This window comes from Lipophrys pholis, assembly GCF_963383615.2.
Source record: "Lipophrys pholis genome assembly, chromosome: 8".
Classification (NCBI taxonomy): Eukaryota; Metazoa; Chordata; class Actinopteri; order Blenniiformes; family Blenniidae; genus Lipophrys; species Lipophrys pholis.
The window spans coordinates 1,908,413-1,914,818 of NC_137630.1; positions in this window are offsets into that span (position 1 = coordinate 1,908,413).

A 6,406-nucleotide genomic window follows, 5' to 3' on the forward strand; every position below is an offset into this window, starting at 1 on the left:
AGGAAAAAAGCAAAGCTGCTCAGAAGAGAGATGTTGTTGTTGTTGTTGTTGTTGTTGTTGTTGTTGTTGTTGTTGTTGTTGTTGTTGTTGCTGCTCCTTCCTGTGGCCAGAAGACAGTAACTCCTCCTGGTGAACAGTTTGCTGTGTACTGGGGATTTCCATATTTTCGGTGCTTATATTTTTCACGTTAAGTCTTGTGCATATTAATACTTTTAATTATAGATAGAATTTCTATCTTGTCTTATTTGATATTCAACTTCCCTTCTATGTATGTGTGTGGAGCAATGCTTCAAGGAATTTAAGGGTTTTCTATTCAGTCTGAAACCTTCTGCAGTATCAATCCACTGCAGTCGGTACAGAAACATCTGACAATGGAATGAAATATGTACCATCCCAAATTATAACTCAAACTTCATTAAGTTGTTTTTTAAAGTTAATTCAGAACGTTAGTCCCCTTCTAAAACAAGATTACTTAATTGAATATTAATTGTTGAATTAATTAAATATTAATTACTGTGGGAAAAAAGGGAGAAATAATAACTATTTGTCAAAACTGTTGCAATTTCTCCAGGACCAGGACTCTCCAGGCTCCTCCAGGAGTTCAGAACCCTCCAGGCTCCTCCAGGACCAGGACTCTCCAGGCTCCTCCAGGAGTTCAGGACTCTCCAGGCTCCTCCAGGACCAGAACTCTCCAGGACCAGGACTCTCCAGGCTCCTCCAGGAGTTCAGAACTCTCCAGGATCCTCCAGGACCAGAACAGAGACCCAGAACTTCTCCCACCATGAACCAGAGGGACTCAGAACAAATCTTAAAGGGCCACAAACTTTTGTTTTTACGACTCAAAGGTTCATTGAGGTTTGTTCATCCAGCAATACTGTAATACTCTAATACTGTAATCCAGCAATACTGTAATACTGTAATCCAGTAATACTGTAATCCAGCAATACTGTAATACTCTAATCCAGTAATACTGTAATCCAGCAATACTGTAATACTCAAAACAAAATGTTCTTTTCATTCAAAACAACAAGAATACAAACTGAAATAAAATGTCATTTACATTTTGACATAAATTAAAATAAATAGTTGAACAAAGGAAACATGACTGCTGTCCTCAGTTTAAAACAAACATCCCAGGAGGGGACGAAGACAGAAACACAAGAACTGTCCATCTCTGTCCTGAACAGGTTCAATCGTCTCTGGAATTCCAAAACTCGCCTCTGAAGTTTAAGAGAAATCCTCACCTGGAGGATTCCTGGTGAACAACGGAGTGAAGCTCTCCGGAGCGCTGCACATGATGCTCTCTGGACGGTTCTCAGTCTCGTCTTTGTTGGCAGGATTTCAGAGCGGGTCCCTCTAAAGGACCGACTGGAGAACTGTGCAGTGGAACGGAGGCAACAGAGGGTGGAGGAGGTTCAGGTGGAGGAGGACCCGTCCTCACAGCTGGAGCTCCGTCAGCAGCATCTGACACAACTTCCTTCACATCTAGTCTTTTTCATTCAGCCTCGTGTTGTGAGAAATGTCCTGACCTCTGGTCTGTCCAGAGGTTTGTCCTGTCCAGCACATGTCCAACTTCCCCTTCACTGAGACACACACACACACACACACACACACACACACACACACACACACACACACACACACACACACACACACACACACACACACACACACACACACACACACACACACACACACACACACACACACACACACACACACAATGTGGGCCGACACTAGGAATTGTCCCCCAAAAACACTTCATTGTTTTGGTGAAGAATTATTCCAACACAACTGAGTAAAATAAACTGTGTGTGAATCAGTTACATTGAATAAATTCACAGAACAAATATGAAGACATAAGAGACCTCTCTCTCTCTCTCTCTCTCTCTCTCTCTCTCTCTCTCTCTCTCTCTCTCTCTCTCTCTCTCTCTCTCTCTCTCTCTCTCTCTCTCTCTCCCTCTCCCTCTCCCTCTCTCTCTCTCTCTCTCTCTCTCTCTCTCTCTCTCTCTCTCTCTCTCTCTCTCTCTCTCTCTCTCTCTCTCTCTCTCTCTCTCTCTCTCTAAATGTAAACATTTATTAGTATACCATATCTTCTGTCAGTCTTTGTTAAAAGAAAGTATTTCAGCAGTAACGATTTTATTTTTTTGGTGTGAAACTTTGTGGAGTGATGATGATTCCAGGCGGCCCAAACCTTCCTCAGTAGAACTAAATGCACTGGAGGTGCGGGGTGCCCCATCCAAGATGGCGTGGCGCTGCAACGCCAGCTCCAGGAGGCAGCCGGCCAATGAGGCGTCTCCGTATGTCCTGTCTGTGGGCTCACCTGTTTGCTGCTGGCGTCTGGCGCCTGCCTGGTGGATCGCGTGCCAAATTCAAAATGCCTCCAAAGTGAAAAGCGGAGGAAGAACATGTCCAAGTCACTCTGGTAAACGAGTTACTCCAGCAGCAGGAGATGTTCGCTGCACTGCTGCAGCAGCAAGCAGAGAACTTTAAAGGCTTTGTTAAAATAATGGATGTATTCTAATATATCAGAATAATGGACTCAACACAAGACGTCAGTTTACACAGAAGGAAGTAGATGACATCTAACCAGGCAAACCTCAGACCAGGCCCATAGTGCTAAAGATCCTGAGGGACCAGGACTGATCAGCAATCCTGCAGAGAACCAAGAACCTCAGAGGAACTAAGATCTTCTTCAACGAGGACGACGCAGAAGCTGTCAGACAGAAAAGAAAAGATCTGCTTCTGAAGCCGAGAGCCGAGAGCCGAGAGCCGAGAGCCGAGAGCCGAGAGCCGCCCCAGACAGTGGAAACATCGACAACCTGATCATCCAGCCTGATCCCCGACACAGCAGAGCGACACTGGAACTCTGGAGGATTGAGCACCACACACTCTGGATGACTACAGGAGATACTAACACACTCTGGATGGCTACAGGAGATACTAACACACTCTTCATAGCTACAGGAGATACTAACACACTCTGGATGACTGCAGGAGATACTAACACACTCTTCATGGCTGCAGGAGATACTAACACACTCTTCATGGCTACAGGAGATACTAACACACTCTGGATGACTGCAGGAGATACTAACACACTCTTCATGGCTGCAGGAGATACTAACACACTCTTCATGGCTAAGGGAGATACTAACACACTCTGGATGGCTACAGGAGATACTAACACACTCTTCATGGCTAAGGGAGATACTAACACACTCTGGATGGCTGCAGGAGATACTAACACACTCTTCATGTCTGCAGGAGATACTAACACACTCTGGATGGCTGCAGGAGATACTAACACACTCTTCATGGCTACAGGAGATACTAACACACTCTGGATGGCTGCAGGAGATACTAACACACTCTGGATGGCTAAAGGAGATACTAACACACTTTGGATGGCTGCAAGAGATACTAACACACTCTGGATGGCTACAGGAGATACTAACACACTCTGGATGGCTGCAGGAGATACTAACACACCCTGGATGGCTAAAGGAGATACTAACACACTCTGGATGGCTGCAGGAGATACTAACACACTCTTCATGGCTACAGCAGATACTAACACACTCTGGATGGCTGCAGGGGATACTAACACACTCTGGATGGCTACAGGAGATACTAACACACTTTGGATGGCTGCAAGAGATACTAACACACTCTGGATGGCTACAGGAGATACTAACACACTCTGGATGGCTGCAGGAGATACTAACACACTCTGGATGGCTACAGGAGATACTAACACACTCTTCATGGCTACAGGAGATACTAACACACTCTTCATGGCTGCAGGAGATACTAACACACTCTTCATGGCTACAGGAGATACTAACACACTCTGGATGGCTGCAGGAGATACTAACACACTCTTCATGGCTACAGGAGATACTAACACACTCTGGATGGCTGCAGGAGATACTAACACACTCTGGATGGCTGCAGGAGATACTAACACACTCTTCATGGCTACAGGAGATACTAACACACTCTGGATGGCTGCAAGAGATACTAACACACTCTGGATGGCTGCAGGAGATACTAACACACTCTGGATGGCTACAGGAGATACTAACACACTTTGGATGGCTGCAAGAGATACTAACACACTCTGGATGGCTACAGGAGATACTAACACACTCTGGATGGCTGCAGGACATACTAACACACTCTTCATGGCTACAGGAGATACTAACACACTCTGGATGGCTGCAGGAGATACTAGCACACTCTGGATGGCTACAGGAGATACTAACACACTCTGGATGGCTGCAGGAGATACTAACACACCCTGGATGGCTGCAGGAGATACTAACACACTCTTCATGGCTACAGGAGATACTAACACACTCTGGATGGCTGCAGGAGATACTAACACACTCTTCATGGCTACAGGAGATACTAACACACTCTGGATGGCTGCAGGAGATACTAACACACTCTTCATGGCTACAGGAGATACTAACACACTCTGGATGGCTGGAGGAGATACTAACACACTCTTCATGGCTGCAGGAGATACTAACACACTCTGGATGACTACAGGAGATACTAACACACTCTGGATGGCTGCAGGAGATACTAACACACCCTGGATGGCTGCAGGAGATACTAACACACTCTTCATGGCTACAGGAGATACTAACACACTCTGGATGGCTGCAGGAGATACTAACACACTCTGGATGGCTAAAGGAGATACTAACACACTTTGGATGGCTGCAAGAGATACTAACACACTCTGGATGGCTACAGGAGATACTAACACACTCTGGATGGCTGCAGGACATACTAACACACTCTTCATGGCTACAGGAGATACTAACACACTCTGGATGGCTGCAGGAGATACTAACACACTCTGGATGGCTACAGGAGATACTAACACACTCTGGATGGCTGCAGGAGATACTAACACACCCTGGATGGCTGCAGGAGATACTAACACACTCTTCATGGCTACAGGAGATACTAACACACTCTGGATGGCTGCAGGAGATACTAACACACTCTTCATGGCTACAGGAGATACTAACACACTCTGGATGGCTGCAGGAGATACTAACACACTCTTCATGGCTACAGGAGATACTAACACACTCTGGATGGCTGCAGGAGATACTAACACACTCTTCATGGCTGCAGGAGATACTAACACACTCTGGATGACTACAGGAGATACTAACACACTCTGGATGGCTACAGGAGATACTAACACACTCTGGATGGCTGCAGGAGATACTAACACACCCTGGATGGCTGCAGGAGATACTAACACACTCTTCATGGCTACAGGAGATACTAACACACTCTGGATGGCTGCAGGAGATACTAACACACTCTGGATGGCTAAAGGAGATACTAACACACTTTGGATGGCTGCAAGAGATACTAACACACTCTGGATGGCTACAGGAGATACTAACACACTCTGGATGGCTGCAGGAGATACTAACACACCCTGGATGGCTACAGGAGATACTAACACACTCTGGATGGCTGCAGGAGATACTAACACACTCTTCATGGCTACAGGAGATACTAACACACTCTGGATGGCTGCAGGGGATACTAACACACTCTGGATGGCTACAGGAGATACTAACACACTTTGGATGGCTGCAAGAGATACTAACACACTCTGGATGGCTACAGGAGATACTAACACACTCTGGATGGCTACAGGAGATACTAACACACTCTTCATGGCTACAGGAGATACTAACACACTCTGGATGGCTGCAGGAGATACTAACACACTCTGGATGGCTACAGGAGATACTAACACACTCTTCATGGCTACAGGAGATACTAACACACTCTGGATGGCTGCAGGAGATACTAACACACTCTGGATGGCTACAGGAGATACTAACACACTCTGGATGGCTGCAGGAGATACTAACACACCCTGGATGGCTGCAGGAGATACTAACACACTCTTCATGGCTACAGGAGATACTAACACACTCTGGATGGCTGCAGGAGATACTAACACACTCTTCATGGCTACAGGAGATACTAACACACTCTGGATGGCTGCAGGAGATACTAACACACTCTTCATGGCTACAGGAGATACTAACACACTCTGGATGGCTGCAGGAGATACTAACACACTCTGGATGACTACAGGAGATACTAACACACTCTTCATGGCTACAGGAGATACTAACACACTCTTCATGGCTACAGGAGATACTAACACACTCTGGATGGCTACAGGAGATACTAACACACTCTGGATGGCTGCAGGACATACTAACACACTCTTCATGGCTACAGGAGATACTAACACACTCTGGATGGCTGCAGGAGATACTAACACACTCTGGATGGCTACAGGAGATACTAACACACTCTGGATGGCTGCAGGAGATACTAACACACCCTG